This window comes from Pteropus alecto, unplaced genomic scaffold (genome assembly GCF_000325575.1).
Source record: "Pteropus alecto unplaced genomic scaffold, ASM32557v1 scaffold22, whole genome shotgun sequence".
Lineage (NCBI taxonomy): Eukaryota > Metazoa > Chordata > Mammalia > Chiroptera > Pteropodidae > Pteropus > Pteropus alecto.
This window is the reverse complement of record NW_006434839.1, coordinates 10,708,394-10,727,988: the sequence shown is the minus strand read 5'-3', so window position 1 is coordinate 10,727,988 and position 19,595 is coordinate 10,708,394. Positions and strand designations below refer to the sequence as shown.

General features: G+C 43.6%; 1 protein-coding gene across 1 annotated transcript in view; it reads left to right on the top strand.

The window, feature by feature from the left end:
• The window catches only part of SND1 (staphylococcal nuclease and tudor domain containing 1), a 391,519-nt gene that overhangs the window by 256,962 nt on the left and 114,962 nt on the right, over positions 1-19,595 (top strand). The gene's annotated exons all lie outside the window — the stretch shown is intronic.

Sequence of the window (19,595 nt, the reverse complement as noted above, 5' to 3'; positions counted from 1 at the left end):
CCACATCCCACTCTCCCTCCTTACTACCTTAGCAGATAGGTCTTACCAATTGGACGGAGTGTTGGGTTGGTAACCTTTTTTCTTTCAATAGGCTATCAGTTGAACAGTTCCAAATCCTACATCACATTTGATACAGCTCTGTATATTTCCTTTGATTCTGTTAGTCTTATAATAATTTCTTGCCGTGAAATCTGCTAATTCAGAGTTTTTCAGGAAAAACTCCAAATGGGATGCCACCCTGTGAGGGGTCTTTCCATTTAAGCATCTCAGAGATCAAGGATAGTTCCACCTTCACCCCTACATTAGCTCATTTTCCATGAACAAAAGCACTCAGGAAGTTCTTCTCAAGAGTTGATGGGCAAGACAGAATTGATAAAGAATTGTTACCTACCTCTGTGTTCTCTTCTGACATGGAAATGGTCTGCATTTGGCACACTCGGTGTTTGCTGTGCCCTTTAGTGGCCTCCGTGAGCAACAGGCTTCAAATGCAGGCTTTGAGCCTCAGTGTCCTCTTCTGGTCTTTAGCTTCTTTTGGTCTCTCTGCCTGTTAACCTGGCAAAATTGTTCTCCGGAAACTGAGCTATGCCTAACAAGTCAAACATAGGTTGCATGGAGGAGATGATTGGGTCCCTGAAGACTGTGGAGTGGTAAGGCAGAGCAAGACACACGTCACGTGTTAGGGTCGGATGGAGGTGCATTGGGGTTGTATGGCGGCAGGCATCTAGATGGCACTTGGAGTGTGCTGTTTATCTTGCTCAGTTGCATTCGTAAATGCTACCTAATGATGCTAATGGGAGCAGCTGAGACAAACATCTCCCTAAAGAGCTGAGGAGTCCCACAGACTGGGAGTCCCACAGACTTTTGTCATTGCTTTTGTTATCACACAGACATCTCCCTAAAGAGCTGAGGAGTCCCACAGACTGGCTTTCCTTTTGTCATTGCTTTTGTTATCCAGGTGAAGGGCTGCCAGTCACTGCTCATCCTGCTGAGCTGGTGCTCCAGACGCGGGGAGATGGGGTTCACTGCGTTCCCCTAGCTGCCAGGCCACCCAGCCCTCTTGCAGTCCTGTGCGTCTTCCTCCACTGTGTCGTTGGCTTCCGACAGAAACCTTGAATTAAATGGCTTAGGAATAAACTGCTTGAATGCGTTTGTGCAGATATCTTCTCTCACCAGCTATCTGAAGTGCTTTTTGAAATACACGGGAGCCCTTTGTAAGTTGCTTTATAAGCTGTGAAGTCCATTGTTTCTGCTCTCTGCAGCCAGTGTGTCTCTAACCTAAGTAATGTCGACCTGGCTCCGGGCCAGGGCTGGGTTTTGGAAACTGGAGTAAGCGGCAGAGCCGCCCACCGGAGTCACTAGCAGCTGTTGCAGGTTGGAGGATTTGCAGAAATTGAGATCGCTGTTCCCAGATATTGGCACTTGCATGGTGATGAATGACCGAGTCTGTGCGAGGGGACTCTGTATGCTTTCCTTCGGCCTTTTCTTCTCAGCCCTCTATTGTGGCGCCTTCTCAATGGCCCCATTGTGGAGGAGGGTGGCTGCATGAAGGGGTGAGCGGCCTGCCTCTACCGCCATTCCCTCCCTCAGTTGGCCCAAACTGAGACATTAATAATAGCTCTTTGATCCCTTGAACTGGTTCTTGGGGCAGGAATTTCGTGGCACATAGTGCAGATGCCAAGGGCTCAGAGTCCACCCTCCAGAGGGTAAAGATATGATCTGAAAGAGCGGCATGACCCTCGTGTCCTTTTGCCTTAACCCACCCATCTGTGCCACACCAGCCGGGGAGGTAAGACCAAAGCCCAGGAAAGATCTGTCCTGACAAAGTCATTAGTCATTAGTGTGTTTATTTCTGATAGGATTGCCCAGGAGTGAAATTTTTAGAGGGTGATGCTGATGCCTCTCTGTATAATATCTCCTTCTCACATGTAGTCATGCGTATTGCTGTATGCATGCCGAAACCAGTTGCAACGCCATCTTTCTAGAGACTGCACTGCAAAGGAACCAGCACCGACCACCTGCTAAGAGACTTCCACTCCTCCAGCTCCAACCTCTGCCGCCACGCTCTCCTGTCACCTTTTAATTTTTTTTATAGCATTTGCCACTATCTAAAATTATCTAATTTGTTTATTTCTTTTTTTTATTTATTCTTTGAATCAACCGAATGTAAAATACCTTGTCTTTCTTGTGACTGCAGAACCCCTGTGCCAGTGCCTAGAATAGTGCCCGACCCAGAGTCAGCATTTGCTAGATAGTTTTTGGGTGAATGAATGAACACTGGTTCTGGGCTAACACTGGGCTTATGTTAAAATTCAGAAAACGAAGGAACAACGCTGTTTCCATGGAGAAATTGCTAGAGCCAGAGCAGCCCCAAACTGGCGGACAGAGCACCAAACTGGATTCAAGCTTAGAACTACCCCCGAAGTCACGTTGCCTCTCTGGGCCTTGGATCTTTTTCATAGAGTGAGCAGGTTGGATTAGGTTTCTCTAGGGTTTTTTCCAGGTCTAAATCATAATAACAACAGCTTTTATTTAAAGACTATCACATGCCGTGGATTAGCTCATTTAATCCTTACCACAGCCTTGTTGGTGTATACCATTACCATCCGCATTTCATAGGTGAGAAAATTGAACCTTAGGCAGGTTAATGAACTTGATAAATAAACAGCAGAGCACATTTTCTTGATCTTAGCATAGGTGCTGTCATTTAGAATGCAACGCCCAAATCGACATTGACTATACTGTTACAAAGGTCTTACCTCTTCTGTTTCTCCAGCCTTCGCTCCATTCATTGCACCTACCGATCCTCTCTGGTTGGCTAGGGATCAGCCAGGTGCTGCCTTTCTTTTGGGATGACCTAAAGCAAAGTTTAGGAAGAGGACAATGGTAGTGGCCCTCTTTAGGGATTATAGTAACAGGGATATGATATTTTAGTTGTTTTGGTGTTTGGATTTGTTTTTTGACCCCACATCTAAGATGAGGGTATTGCTAGGACGTGCGATTGTGAAGGAGAGAGCATATCAGACCTGTGGGATGGGTTTATGAGCTGGGGCATTTATGGACAAATTAAACTTCAGCCCTGAATAAGCAAAGTCCTAAGCCAGTTATTACTGTTCTGGCACTTCTAATGGGCCCTGTGCGACCCTTATAAATTATTCAGCTGCTTTACTAATAAAAGGCCAAGCAACTTGCTTAGTCCTGGTAATGATACTTAAGTATAGCTGAGAACAGGTTAGAGGGACAGAACATTTGCTGACCACCAAGGAACCCTCCATTCTAACTTGAAGTTGACAAGGTTAAACCGACTACCTTGCGGAGCAGAGTTTTGAGGGATAATGCATAAGACTGGTGTTGAAATGTTAACTTTGTGGGTTAACAGGCTTTCTCTGAGGAAACGCCTGCTGACGTTCCCTGCAGTGACCATTGGTTGCATCTGATGCAACTTTCAGTGTCGTGATTATGGTGACTAAATGTCCCAGGTTATCCAGCATTTAAGCATTAGAAGTTGTGGTTTTAAATAATTCTTATGACTTTTTATTTTGGAGTAACTTCAAATACACAGGAATGTTATAAGAATCATACAAAGACCTTCTGTTTACATGTTTACATTTATTGAATTGTTAACATATTGCCCCATTTGCTATCAATGTATTTTTAGAATTAGAAGATTTTTGCCAGACTGCTTCTTACACCTGTAAACAGCATAAAATAATTTTTTCCATTTCATACAGAATATACTTAAAAAAATTTTTTTTTGTTTCGTTACCAAACTTGTTCCCTGGCAGCAACCTTGATACTACTGCCCGGTCTGGAAGGCGAGCTGTGGCAGTTGCACATCCTGACCTGTCCAGGGAAGCTCCTGTTTCAAGGGCTCCCTTCAGCGTTCAGGCCAAGTGTCAGGCCAGTGGATCTTTTTGGTTCAAAAGATAACATTATAGCAGCTTTGGGGCTTTGTCAGACGCAAATGTCTCCAGAGGCTAGAGGACCTGGAAGTAGCACTTAAGTGAGGTAGTTTATAGCCCACCCTGGTCTCTGCACGTTTGCCGTTTGAGGTTTTCATGTGGCCCCTAGAAACAGTCAGGACTTCATAATCTTACTTCCTTTCAGATTTCAGTATACAGTGGATCAGATTAAAGCAAAATGATTCATTCATATACATCTCCAAGCATGTTTGGGTTCTGTTTTTTAAAGGCGCTCTGAGAATCTCAGTGATTTCTTGACGAGCGCCAAATTTACCTGAATTCTCACCTGCTGCAGGCTACAGGACACCGTGAAAAGCAGACTCTCAAGGCTGATGCTTCCCAGCGTGCCAGCTAAAAAGCGCGACAGCTTATTCAAAGGCCCTGACTGCTTGCCTCACGTTTCATGGCCCAGAATTTTAAAAGAAAGATTATTTTTTTCTTTCAACTTAGGACATTCTTATCATATTTGCTCTTCTGCATCCACTCCATCCTATGTCTTCTGAATTTTCACTGAATCCCATGTTGGTGTATATATACTTGTCTTCTTAGTCTCTTTCAGCTTCACTAGGCTCTGTTTTTTCATTTGTTGTTGAGTAGCCTTGATTTTATGTCAGCAATAGTTGTCACAATAATGACACCCCTGTTATTAGTATTTGTACTTCTTAGTCAAGCAGTTTGCCCCTGTTGCTTTCCATGATCCTACAGAGGACTTCAACGAGATTATAACCTTTAAGTGCAGCAGGGAACATTCAGCTTAGTAGAGCTGGGATAGGAAGCCTAATTATAGGGAAATAAAAGAGGTGAAAGGTGAGTTTGAAATATTTTAAAGGACAGTCGATAATAGAAACTTCACTGGACTAGAAATTGGCCCCACTCCAGACCTACTTATTTCTCATCCAGACTACTGCTCGCTCATGTATGGGCTCTAACCAGGCTCGCGCAGGTGGCTGCCCCTTCTTCTTCAACTCATTAATTCTGCTTTGTAAGTTCTACCCCGCAACTGTTAACTCTGGGATATGGTCTAGCTCTGTGGCCTTGGGTTATATTAAATGATAGCGGACATTCTTTCAAGCCTTAAAATGCCATGATCTTATGAACTCTTCCCTTTGACTTGAGTTTGAAATCAAGTCAACTGATCAGTAAATTGAGTTGATTGGATTTTTGCCCTGCCCTAAATATGATCTGTATGAGTAGAAGATGACTGCTTAGAAGACAGCCAGTGTCTTCCCCTCAGTCCATCAGATAAACACTCTAATTAGATGACAGAAACAGTTTTAAAGTATCCTGAGCTCAAAGGTGAGCTAGCCAAAGGCTAATGCTAATGCCATCGATCTAGTTCTCAGAAGAGCAATTAGGGCCCTAATGAGCTGAGGACCAAGGGCTTCTGGGATAGCACCAGAGAGAAGTCAACGAGCTGTGTTGAATGTCTTACCAGCATCTTTGGAGAAAGGTGCTTGTCTGGGGTGCACCCTTTACTCAGATACCTCCCAGATGTTCACGTAGGACCTGGGCCCCTACATGCGCAACTATCTTATGTTCCTTGTTCTCTTCATGGTGGGGTTATAAATTCATTGTGCTAAGCATTGGCTTTATCTGGGATTTGTTTCTCTTCATCACATGCCCATTTTTCAAAGGTACAGATATAAGCACCTAAGGAGAAATACCTAAGTTTAAAATTCTGTTAGATTACTTTACTTGTTCACCTACTTCACGTGTGAGGTATATTAAGGGTTCACCTTTAGCAACAGCCGAATTAGTAATCGCCAATACTGCTTTTGTACGTGTGGAATTGTTCACAGTTGCTGTGAGAACTTTAACTTTTGCATTCCCTGACTCATGAACGATGCAAATGTGAAGAGATTTAAAGGAGAGGGACAATAAGACAGGGAGCCGGCAAATAAATGAAACTCTGTTCTCTCTCGAATCATTGGGAATGGTAAATTCTCAGTGCTCGTGCATTTCTTCCACCTCGTACACTCATGGCAGTTTGTTTTCCCTAAATCCTTAAGGGGGTAAAACAGTTTGACCTTTATTTTCATCAAGCTTTCAAAGCAGTTCAAGTTCAATACTTAGCAGGAAGATTGCCTTTAATGAGCCAAGTTTAGAAGAGGTGGATTTTAATCTCATAATGTTTGGAAGGAGATGAGGTGTGCATACACAGTGAGTAAATAAGTTTGCAGCTTTAACTATTATGTTCGAAACTGAATTACTATCCCAGCAGCGTTTAAGAACAACAACAACAAAAAACTACATAGGTTTCTTTTGTTGTTGTTATTGATTTGGGGGTGGAGGGAGCAAAAAAAGCATCTCATCTACAGCATGTGCCTATGTGTAGAATCTTGAATTAAAAAGAGAAAAAACACTCTTTACACAAGTAGCTCAGTAGTCATCTTTACTTGTTTAAACTCATCTGAGAAATTTCTCTTCCAAACCAAGCTCCTTCCCTGCTCAAGATCTGACCCCAGCTCAGGGTTAAGTGTAGGGTTAGATTCTCTAAAGAAGGAAAAGGTGCTTCCCTCAGCCTTTGTCAGCGCCAGTCACCAGCTGTGTGTGGTGCTCTATCACCTTTTTCCCTTGTCATTTGACTGGCCTGGTTTTATGCTGAATAGACGATGAAGAGTGTTTACTTATCCCTCCTCTTCCCTCATTCCTTCTCCTGTTGCTGCACTCTAAAAAAAAATTGGAATGCTGGGTTAGAAATTCTTAATTTGCAGATTGGAGCAGACGTTTGACACGGCCTGTGGTCAGCAGGACCCAGATATGAACAGAACACTGCTGGCTACTTGTTGCTGTGGGTGGTAGCGTTTCCCTAGAGTCACGGGATTGGTCCCTGGCACTTCCAGGTGTTGCTCGAAAGCTCCTCACCCCCAGTGAGCTCTTCCATGGTGCTTCTCAGACTTGTTCAGTAGGTCTGGAGTGGGGCCAGAGATTCTGCATTTCTAACAAGGCTCCAGGTGATGATGTCAGTGCTGCTGATTCGCAGAGCACTCTTCTGCATGGAAACGGTCTGATTGCCTTCCTTTGTCTTTTTTTTCTAGACTTGAAAATTATGAAATATCTAGTACACACACACAAAGCCTTAGTGGCTAAGAGAGAAGGTTTTAGAGCCAGTTCCCATCTAGTCTGACTTAAGGCTCTCCCACTTGCTAAATATTTCCCCATCAATAAAATGGGAGCGAAATGGTGTTGCTGTGTGATCAGCAAATCATTCCTGTGAGGTGTATTTTAGCTAGTGACAAGCAAAACTCTAAATGGCCATTTTGAGTCCAAACTGTTCATGATCTGAGTTCTGTTTAGGGAGTCCTCAGCCTTATGACAGTTTAGGACAGTGCTATACTTGAACCAGCGCTATACTTGGCTTTCTGTCCCATCCATGAAACTAGAACTAGGTCTTACTGTTCTGTTCGCCTTCCTCCTGCTTGTGTTAGCCCTTGCTTGTTGAGAGGTGGGGGGCCCTTACTGGAGCATCGTAGGCTCATCTGTCACTGTGGCCACATCTTGTGGAGTTGTAATGGATGTTGCCTATCTTGATCCCTGTACTCGAGTCCTCTCTGTGCTACAGTAAAGTGGGGCAATTAGCCCACTGTGCCGGGTACCCAAACAGTGTTTCCAGTAGCAACGGTAGTTGCTGATTGAATCTCAGATGTATGTAAGGTTACAGACTCTTAAAATAGAGATTCTGCACTGGAAAAGAACTCTTTCTAGGGAGTAAAGCTAATTTGTTTGGGACAGAATGTGGTGGTTAAAAGTGGAAGATGGAAATTTGGGTCTGAGTTAAATGAAGAACTTGACTGAGATCACAGGGCCTCTCACAAAGCATGGTCCCCTCCTCAGTAGGGACTGTGGGAACTTCAGCAAGTAGTCTTAGATGTTGTCTCATGTTGCTGAAAAAACAAAAAGGCTACTTTCTTTAGGAAAGAAGGATCCTTTAGTCCTTATTTGGCCTTTTTTCGGCCTGCATGTTGCAAAATCCACACTAGCCACATTGAAGTAGCTAGCTTCTGTTCATCCTTCACTTTTCAGCTTCTTCTTTTTTCCCAGGGAGCTTTGACCCCCTGGACTAGAGTAAGCCCTTCCTCTTCGTTATATGTGTTTCCAGAGTTTCTACAGTTCCCTACTTTGCGCTTCCTTCTATTTCTTATTGAATGTAGGCCTGCTTCAGCAGGCTCTAAGCTCCCCGAGTTTTTGTCCTGCTGGTCTCTATTGCATCCCCAGTGCCTAGCACAGTCCCTGGCAAATAGTAGGCACTCAATAAATACATGTGGAATAAGTGGGAATTTCAATGACTTCTAGAGACATGCCTTCTTAGATGGATAATGGGAGCATGTATGTTCAAGTATGTATGTATACAAGTTCATCATATAGCAGCTCTTGATCTTTGTTTCTTTTGGATATCATTTCTAAGATACTCATGAAAATTTGTTCTGTAGTTGTATTTATGGCACCAACATGCATTTCTATGAGTCCCTTGAGAGAATATTCTACCTCCAGGACTGTACATAAACAGAGATCATCACTGATTTTCAAAGGTCAGGCTGCAGCCATAAAGGGTGCACATTGATGGAATAAGCCCAGGAACAGAGAGAGCAGACTTCACCGTGACTATTAGTTCTAGGCTGAAAATTAAGAACTATTAGCTTTCCTCATTTTTTTTTTTTTCAGATCTCATGGCCTTAGCAGCCTCTGGAGATTACTGAGCAGATCCATCAGCCACCAAGGAAAGCAGCTACATTAGATTTTATGGCCGTTTGCTCTAGCTTTCCATGCTAGTAACTCATGTTTGACATGACAGCCTACAATAATCCAGATTTTTTCTGATGTTGCTCATCAAAATTGAAAGTGTCAGAAACCCGATATTTTGAAGCCAGTGATTAATTAGAACATTTTTATTTATGTAGATGCCTGTAAAACATCTTTTTCAATATAATCTTGACCTTTTTTTCCTAGTATGGGTGATGATAACACAAGTAAGAAAAGCATCAGTAAAAAGAGAAAAAAGCATCGGTGATAAGGTGTTTGACTCGCACATTTCCTCACCCCCAAGCCACTGAGATACGCTACTGGGGACAGAGGGCCACGTGCTAGAATGCTCTCTCCCCTCTCGTTGAATTTTTTTCTCCCTCCAGCTTTACCAACCACACACTTTTCTCATTCAGCAATTCCCCTTCCAATCTTTTGTAGTTTCGGTCGCACTTCTTCTTTATTTATCCCAGTTACTTTTTTGTCCCTTGCTTCTAATTTCTCTCTCTGTTCCCTCTAACAGGAAAGGATGGCAGGCAGGAGACTAATATTCCTTTTGTGGGGCTTGTGAACCAGTGCCTGTGCTCAGCGCTTTCACACGGATTACCCGTTTAATCTCTCTTAACGCTCTCAACCTGCCCTTTACATATTGTCACAATGGTACTCATTGGGACAGTAGCTAAAATATCAAGGAAAAGTTTTAAACATTTCGAATCAAATAAAATTTTTTCCTCATGTCATCAATGAATCCTTTCCACGTAGATTTAAAGCTATGGGAAGACAAGTCTTGTAAATTTTCATTTATTCAGAGGCTGCTTATTTGATTTGGCAGTTATCACTTCCTTCTCTGCTGCCTCCTGCTGCTGCTCTTAGCCTTTTCACTGTTCCTCCTCCACCTTAGAGGAGAGGGGAGGGGAGGGAAAATAAAATTTAAGCAGTAGATGTTGCTACTTATTTTTTAATTAAATTATTGTAAGGCAGTGTGTAAAAACTGACAGTTAGGTTTGCGAAATTGAATTGACTTTTAAATATTTACTATCTTGTACGTACCTCTTGGTATTATGGGCAAAGAGTGTTGGTCGGTTGATGCCGATGAGAAAGTACAGAGGGCCGGTAGCTGAGTGCTTCTCGATGGAGTGAATCTGGCAGAACCCATCTTCTCTCCCTCCCTCCTTCCCTTTGGCAATTATTTATTGAATGTACACTGTTCTGGGGACATGGCTGTGAACAAGACAAAAGCTCAACTCAGTGGAGCTAACGGGTGTTGTGTGAGGGTGCAGTAGTGAAGATCTGATGTGCGGAAATAAGTATCTTCACTCCCCAAATGCACCACATGAGCCTCGTGAGAGTAGGAGCCATTGGGACTACCTACTCAAGATTGTCAGTCACACCCACATTTCTGCTTCTTTTCTTGATTTTCCATGATCAAACAATGGCTCTGCTCGTCCCAAGAAAACAAGGAGTTGAGAGAGCCTTGGGGGAGGGTCATCTCACCCTTAAATCTCATAGGTCTTCAGCTTTATCTCTCTTCCCCTGGAAACTCAGTCTCCATCCATTATGACTACGCTCCGAGAGCTGTGTGTTTGTGTTGGCAGAAGTTAAGATCTAGAGAGCAGTACTTCTTATGGATTAATCACCAGAGTAATTATATTGTAAAATAATACACATTGTTGATACTTAATATATCCTTCTCTGGGGAGCCAGAGAGCTTCATCGATTTGGAGAGATGAGCCTATTGCTTGTTTAGGAGCAGAGCTTTGTATGAAAAGCCAAATCGATGGCCTGGACTTAAAGGCAGGGCAGATGATGAGAGGTGGTTAAAGGGTGTTGCACCAAGAAGGAGCCCACAGGCCACACTCAAGGAATCATAACTCTCTAGGAGGTGACAGGCAGCAGGGGAAGAGAAGAGGTAGCATACGCTCTCGTTCAGGACGAGCACCCCTATAATCTACGGTGAGATCATGCTGATCAAGAATCTCCCCTGCCCTCCTGCTGTCACAGCTGGCGCTGGCTTGAAGGACGCTGGCTCCAGAGTGGTTGCTCTGTGAAGTCTCTTCCTCTCTTTTCGAGCAGGGCACACTCAGCCTCTCTGTGGGCGATGTCCACAAAATGAGAATGCCTCGTTTATTTTGGGTCCATGAGCTTGCGTAATGTGCCTATTTAACATCTTCCTAAAAGTGCTTTTCAGCACATGAGCAAGTAAGGAGGCCCACTAAATCCTGCCTCTTCTGGGCACAGTGGGCTGTGTAAGGTCGTTCCTGCCACCGTGTATTTATGGGCGGGGGCTGGAGTTATGACATTTATCTCTGTTGGTTAGAGCGCTGATATATATCTGCCCGCATCTCCCCTGGAGAGGTGCACCTTATCTTGAGAGAGTGATGAGAGCACACCCGTAACTCATCCTGCCTGGTCACTGGGACTGTCAGTATGGGAATCCATTTCACCCCCTACCAGCAGGATAGGGGAGGGCGGCACATAATTATACGTACGAGGGAGACTGGTGGAAATTTATCTAGGATTTAAAACAGGAGAGAGGAAAATGCGGCTTCTAATAAGCTCTCCTCAGGTGGCCTGCTCCCTGACATGACCTCTCTTACTTTTTTTTTTTAAGCTGCGTAGATTGGGGGTTTTTTTTTGTTTTGTTTTGTTTTTTTTTTTTAAGTTTGGTTTCTTTTTCTCTGGATTTTTTTTTTTTTTTTTTTTTTTTTTTTTTTTTTTAAAATTTTTTTTAATTTTGGTTTTTTTTTTTCTGGATTTTTTTTTTTTTTTTTTGGTCTTGTTTTCTTTTAAAGAAATATCTAGTTACTAAAGATGGAGAAATGAAAAAATTAAAAATGGATATAATCACTTATACTTCCATCATCCAAACAGTCTCCAACATGTACGTGTAACTCTTATTGTGTTCTCAACCTATTCCCTGCCCATTTTGAGGGCCAGGAAAGACCTGGTTTGATCTGTAAATCTTAGGCAAGAGCCCTCGGGAACTTAGATTAACTTGCCTGGTTCTCTGCCCTTAAAATATAGGACTGGGAAATTTAAAGGTGATTAAAAATAGAAAACTGAATGGAGAGAGAGCTGGATAAAAGACAGGCTGAGCTCTGTTGTTATATTGCCCTTGAGACTGGCCCTTGGAATTAGAGGTTGAGTAGAAATTTAGGGCTCCTTTTGAACTTAAGAGATCCAGCCTTTTAGGGACCAACACTCACCCCATTTCCTGGGAATATTATCAGTATCCATAATGTTGCTAGAATCTGTTTATTCTAATCTTTCTTCCTAGACAGGATCTCAGCTCCTAATGAGCCTTCCTGCCGCTGTTCTCATGAGTCTTCTGGTCTGTCTTCCATATCTCAGAGAGACCTTTTCTAAAATGTGCATCTACTCAGTCATTCACCTGCCTGTAACTTCTCAGAGATTCCATTGCCTTCAGAATAAGGCGTTTATGGCCTTCCGCGGTCGAAGCCTTATTCATCATTATGGCTTCACCACCCTGCACTCCCACTAAGCCTTCTTCATGAGCAGAACCAACCATGCTAGCCTCAAGGATTTTATATGTTCTTTTCTCCCAGCTTAGGGCACCTAGGCCCTTTGCTCCTTCCGTCATCATCCCTTTAGCCCCAGGAGCCTGGGCTAGGTGTATGCTCTCACAGAAACCTCGGATTGCCATACTGATTTTCTTTGTACATGTTTCTTTTTCCCACTGGCCTTTGTGTTCCTTGTTCACATCTGTATGCCCAGCCTTTAGCCAAGCACCTGGCACAGAACAGGTATGAGGTCCATGTATACTGAATGAAAAGAACAGTGCCCAACGATTTTCATACAGTAATCACCTGCCAGGTCGCTGCCACCTTCTCCTTTCATAATCATGTGTGCTCCCTGAAATCCAGAGCCCAGTTGTCCCACTGCGTGCTGTAGAACTACAGAGGATTCATCAGATGGCATCCATAAGAGTAACAGGTCCATGCCGGGGAGGACGGTGTATTTGTTAAATCGGATTAAATCGTGAAGGTGGCGGGGCGAGGATGAGGTTGCAGAAGGTCTGTTAAAGTTCATATGAGAAAGAGCGGTCAGGAGAAGCTCTACAGAGGGCCTGAAGCTTCAGCAGAGTCCTGAGGGCTCTCCCTGGTCTGCCAATAGTTATCGCTGGCCTACTGCTGAGTTCCAGGGACAGGAACAAACCACATTTTAGGGCAAATCATCTCATCATCCTAGGCCTGAGCACTCCAGGTCTTGTACTTTGATGATACACGTGTACTCACACGCACACATGCGTGCATACATTTTTTGTCGTCTACTCCCTGGCACACTCTGTCTCCCTTACTTTATTTTACTGCATATCACTCACCACCTTTTATCACACTATACAATTGACTTGTTTATTATCTTTTTCCTCTCTTCGAAATAGAAGATCCACAAAAGCAGGGATCCAGTCTGCTTCATTCATTGCCTTAGAGTAAAATGTAGCACCTAGGACATTGCCTCATTCATAGTTGGATCTTTAATCAACAGGGACTATTTCCCTAAAAAAGGAAACTATCCTAGCATTTCTACATGCCAGGTTTCCATGTGAGAGGCCATACAGCAACCCGGCACAGACCTGTTTGCTATGCATTGTTCTGTGGCCAGGGGAACTGGAAATCATTAAAAATGCATGACCCCCTAGTCCTCTTTCCAGCTCCCCAAGAAGGTAAGTGCAAGTACAGTTTTTCTTCAGAGATATCTTGCCATGTTGTTTCTGCTGCTTCTAAGCCAAGGGAATAGAGAGGGGACAGTGTTAGGACCACACTGACGTTGCGTTTGGAGCCATTGGTAACACGCTAACCGGCATCCTCTGTTGTCAAGGTGCCAGCATCCTGATTGAAACTTGGCCCTGGTATAACCCAGTCCTTTTGAGCTACTAGTCCTACCTAGGTGGTAGACGTCCATGTCACTGTGGGAGTGCCTTTGATGAACTGGAACTCATTCCCTCAGCTTATTCTTATGCCACAGCTGTCATCTTGTTGATTAAAAACAGGGACCTAGCATACGAGCTCCTAAGTTTGTTTCCGACCATTGAGTTCCTTGGGAAGCTGTTTCTTTTAAACAGCAACGAGATTGAGTCTGTCCTTACCAGTCATGGCTGTAGTAGGGGTTCTGGTTCTTTCAGAGAAAGCTTGCTCAGGATTCTTAGACTAAGAATTATGTGATGAGAAATGGTTGCTGATAATTGGTCATGATCAGTGTTTGGCTGCTTCTTCAGCTGGTGCAGGGGTCTGTGTTGAAGGCTAGGGTCGTGAGGGTATAGGGTGAGCTATGTGTACCTACAGGCTCTAGGAGAATCTACGGAAAGGCCAGTCCAGATTCAAGATTCAAGTTGCCTATTGCAGCAGTCCCCAGCCTTTTTGGCACCAGGGACCGGTGCTCCTATGAGAATCTACTGCCTGGTGATCTGAGGTGGAGCTGAGGCAGTGATAGGGATCTGGGGAGCAGCTACAAATACAGACAAAGCTTCGCTTGCTTGCCGCTCGCCTCCTGCTGTAAGGCCAGAAGGCCAGTCCAGATTCAAGATTCAAGTTGCCTATTGCAGCAGTCCCCAGCCTTTTTGACACCAGGGACCGGTGCTCCTATGAGAATCTACTGCCTGGTGATCTGAGGTGGAGCTGAGGCAGTGATAGGGATCTGGGGAGCAGCTACAAATACAGACAAAGCTTCGCTTGCTTGCCGCTCGCCTCCTGCTGTAAGGTCCTGCTGTAAGGCCCAGTCCCTAACAGGCCACAGAGGGTACCAGTCCATAGCCCGGGGGTAGGAGACGCTGGGCCTATTGGATACTTCCTATCAAATCACACTGGCCTAGGGGCTTATGACAAATGAAATGGTTAACTCTTGTGGCTTACTTTAATAGGCTCTAACTGTTCACCAACATTGTTAGATGCCTTATAGTAAATTACCTGATTTAATACATGTAACGACCTTATTGTAACACACTCGAACTTTTATCCCTATTTCACAGATGAGGAAACTGAGACCAGTTGGCTACATAAATAGCACCGCTGGAATCAATTAGGGCATATACTGGCCCTGAGAGGCAGAATAGGACTAAACCTGAACCACTTTACCTTTGAGTGTCAAGCTTGGCAGGCATGTTAACAACTCGAGTTCTGAAAGGTTAGTGTTCAGGTTCTCCGTAGAGGTTCAAGCCTCTATGTGAAGCTACTGGATAAATATAGCACATCATCTTAGATTGGCTATTTTACCTCATTTTCATCTGTTCTTATGTATCCAGAGCACTTGATCCTGCCCTTTGAACTCTGTCTGCTCCACTTTGAAAGAGACAAGTGGGGCTCCCCCATGGCCACAGTCGCCTCTCCGCACCCCCGCCCTGGCCTGTGCGGAATGCGTACACGGGGAGCGGCACAGAAGAGCAGACTCCTGGGCAGCAGTTAAGAGGCTTCAGGAAGAGTCCCAGACTAGAACCAGGGACGTCGTGGCCACCTGGATTCTCTGTACATACAGGAAACATGGCCAGCGATGAGAGTAGAGGGATGAGGGATGGAAAGAACGTGCCGCACACTGCCGTGTTTGCTGATTGCCGCTCTTATTACAGTTCTGAGGCAGTGTTAAATTAGCCAATTAATAAGAATGAATATGCCATTGGAAGCTACATTCGTGTGAGGCTTTCTGTTGCTGTTGTTAAATTGGCTAATTTAACACCATCTTAGAATGGTAGTGATTGTAATTGCAGCAGCCCACGAGTTCAAGAGAAGGTGGAGTGATTCCCTCCAGAGCTTCCCCAGGTGTTGCCACATACCCTGTGTCTTTCTTCGTTGAGGAAATGGGATAAACTCTCTAGACATCAGCTGGCAGTGGCCCTTGGGACTCTGCAGCATGGTAGCCAGACCTTCATGGTCATGGGGAGTTTTCACTGGCAGACCCTATTGTAGACATTTTTATATACACATTCCTACACGTGTAGCTGTCTATCTATATTCATCACTGGGTGCCATTCTATCGGTGGTTTTCCATTTCACTCAAAAGCCAAGTTCTTATTGTGGCCCGCAAGTGTGGCCCCTCTACCTCACCCCGCCCCCGTACATGTATTCCCAACATGTACAACTATGCTTGGCACATAGTAGGTGCTCGGTAAATATGGTTGAATGAATGAATTCTGACGAATAACCACAGTATTCCTGTGATATGGAGATCTGGAGAGGTGTGTTGGCAGTCACGTTGTGAATTTACATTAGATTTACATTTCATTCTTAGTACTTGGCAAATATCAATAGAAGAGTTTATTCTCCCTCGAGTTCTCTCCCCATTTACTATCTGTTCTCACCCAGGTGGGGAGGGCAGTAGGAACAGTTCTGCTCTCACCGTGGCCCACTTGTCCTCTGAAACTGACAGTGGTAAGATAAGAGCCAACGGTGCCTTCGCCTCTGTTGCTTTCGCCGTTCTCAGTCCCACGTGACAATATCTGGGCCAATATCACAATCGCTGGTGGAAACACCGTGTTTTTCTCAACTTTCTAGAGTGGATCCTCTTTGCTGATTCCCAGCCACAGTGGAGGCGTGGGCCTTACGTAGGCCTGCCCAGGTTAGCAGGACCGGTCTTTGCTCGCCGAGTGCCGTTAAGAGCTGCCTTCTTCCAGCCATTGCAGCAACCAGTAATGTTCCTCGCATGTTTTCAGACTCCCTTTTGGGGGTTGATACTGCTCCTGATTAAGAACCACTAATCTCTAGTAGAAAAAGTAGAAAAAGAAAGAAAACATTTTATTACAGTTACCTAGAAAATGGAACGGGATGCAGAAGTTCTGCTGAGCAGCATAACGTTCTTTTGGGGATTTTTTTTTTTTTTGAAGCCCCAGCTGAGGTTAAATAAAGATGAATTAATAATGAAGTCAGATCAGCCCGGTTATGTGACTTATTCCACTCAGCTATGTTCTGCAGCCCCTGGGGCATCAGTTGCTGAGAAAATAGACATTAAATCTTATTCACCATGTTCCTTCTGTGTTGATCTGTGCAGAAAAATGGACCAGGTTGCCATCTATATTCAGATCTTCTCTGAGTTATATTTTAGGAGGGAGATTAGGGCCAAACTCTGAGAGCCTTTAAGGGATTATATCGGATAACTGCAGTGTTACAGAGAAATTGGAATGAAAGCTCAACTTCCAAGAGGCTCAGTGTAGCCTGCCAGCTGCCCAGGAATACCCTGGGATGGAGTTTAGGTGAATTCCGATGGAAGTCAGATCTTGAGAGAAGATTTTCTAATGGCAAGTGTGTCCTTTCCTCCTCGATGGACTTGGGAAGCATCTGCAGGTTTCTGGCAGAGGTGCCCCAAACCGTAAAAAGTCAAATCCCCTTCCTGGAAAGAGAGGGCATTCATTACATTTATCCCTATTCTTTTAGACCATATCAACCTGTGCTCATGTGGGTCCTCTGTAGGTTTTTTCACAACCATAGCTTTTTATCCCAGGAGTCATTGAATTTGTGGATATTGTAAAATATATACATACCTACTTTGCAGAATTAAATTACCTCCTTGGGTAATTAAGGACCCAAGAAGGTCCTTAATTAAGGAGCATGAAGTTTTAACATATTACCTAATAATCTTGTTATAGTCAATCAATGGCAATTTTTATCATCCAGTAACTACAAATGGTGTTTATTTATAAATGGTTTTTCTTCCCCCTCCCCCAACAAATGGAGCTACATAATGAGGCATCTTCATTTTGAGCTGCTTGCAAAGAAAGCAGAAACGTGAATAAAAAGAAACCTTAGGATGATAGCAAAACAAATAAAATTAAATTCTTTGATTGAGTGTTTGCCACTGTACCAAACACGTGCAACAGCGCTCATTTTCAAGAAAGGAGGGAAGAAAGCAAAACCTAAAACCAAAACAACCAAAATTGAAATACCACTTTTGCCACGTGGAATTGTCTAATCAGCCTCATTTTCTTCTATTGACATCATCAGCTTCTGTTTGTTCTGATGCTTCATTTTTAGTTTCTTTTATGGGCTTATGAAAGCCGAAAGATTGCCTGGGTTGTAACAAGCTTCTCTACCATTTCCTATGTGTCCATTCTCAACCAGAATAAATCAACACAAATGCTACTGTCCTTTCCCATGCCAGGCCTTTGAAACCTACTTGGAAGAAAAAGGGTATATCTTACCAAACTAGGTGCAATCAACCAACAGGAAGAATCTCCTGCAACAACAGGGTTGCCCTTCGGAGGCAGAAGGGCATCTTACCATCATCTTTGAGAGCTGATTGTTCCGACCATTCTCAGCACGTAACCTGTGAGTTGCAGAGATCAGATCCTATGAGCATATTAAGATCATTTTGCGTAGCCCTTAGATATTAAGAGTATATAAAGGTGGCATAACTACATTGGTGCACATAATTTATGCCTTTTCTCATTGTTATTAAGAAGAAAAAGTAATTCCAGAGAGTTCTAATGTATAGCTGAAGTACTCTTTGCATAAAGGAGTATGATGGATTCTCCCACTACTTGGAATTGCTATGCTGGAAGGAAGATGGGAAAAGGGAATGAATATAGTCAAATAAATTAAACCTCGAAACCCAAATAGTGCTGTGTAAACAAATTGACTACAAATCAAACAAAAGTGTTTGCTAAAAGAATACGTGATCTCAGTTGAGGCAGAACCAGCCTTTTTATACATTTGCATGTATTTCTCTTGACATGTATAGATTTGTTGCATTTCCACTCCTATATTCTCAGCTCTCTTTGGCAAAAAGTGTCATCCATCCATAAAACTACAGAGTAGATTTCCTCAAATAGCAGAGAGTAATCTTTATCAAATAGAAACAAGCTCTTTGGCAAACAGTAGGTGGGACTTTTATGGTTTATCTTTCTGGCTTTAAGGATCCCCGGATTTCCTGTTTGGTTATTTATTGTTTTTAATATGCAAGTTTTATTTCTTAACACTGTCCTGGCTAGCACATGTCAGTCCTGGAAGGTAAGTCACGGTGTGGGTCACGACCATCAAGCCCAGTATGTTCATTTTTCCTCCACTTATTGCAGGCAGCTTCTGACAGCCTTCTTGGAGCAAGTATTGAAAACAGTCCAACTTCTCATCTTATAGATGAGGAATCAGAGGGACAAAGAAATGGAGCAGCGTTGTCATGTCACAAACCATATTGGTAGTAAAGCAGGGGCTTCATCCCATGACTTTCAGCTCTGCAGCCTGCACTCCAGCATAACATGTTCTTAAGTTAACTTAACTCACCTTTTCCAAGCAGACTGCTCTCAACTCAGAGCCAAAGCTACTTTAAGCATCAGTTCAAATAACACTGTGATCTCTTGGAGTCTGTAGAAAAGTTAGGAATGGAACATGTTTTCCTTCTTAGAACCTTAGGTCAAATCAACAATTACTTTATAGCTTATTCTGATGATTGTATTCTATTTGATCTGTTTTTCTCTAAGTTGTTCAGCAGCCTTAGGCCAAAATCATTATGTTTTGACCTGAACAAGGAGATTGGAGCAGCTAGATTTGAAACTGTGAAATGCAAAGCATGTACAGGGTGCAGAAGTTGTTGGATGTGTGTAGATGCCGGGTGAGGGAGTACTGGGAGGTAAGACTGATTTGCATATTGCTCAGCAGGGAGCAATAGTGGCATTTGGGGTGTAACATTCCTCCCTGTCTGGACTTACCATGAGTCGCAGGACATTTAGCCCTAATTGCCATAGCCCCCTCTGGTATCAGAAACATTGGGAGCATCAATAAACTCCTCCCAGAGCTTTCCAAATGCTCCCAGGGAGATTCGCACGGTCCCCAAGTGAGAGAGCTGTTGGCTGGTAGCAGAGTTGGAGAAGGCAGAAGGTAGAAACTGAGGGAACACTGAAAAATCGTTCTCCTGGTTTGAGTCAGCGGTCTCCTCTTCAGTAGGATCAGTATTTATTGA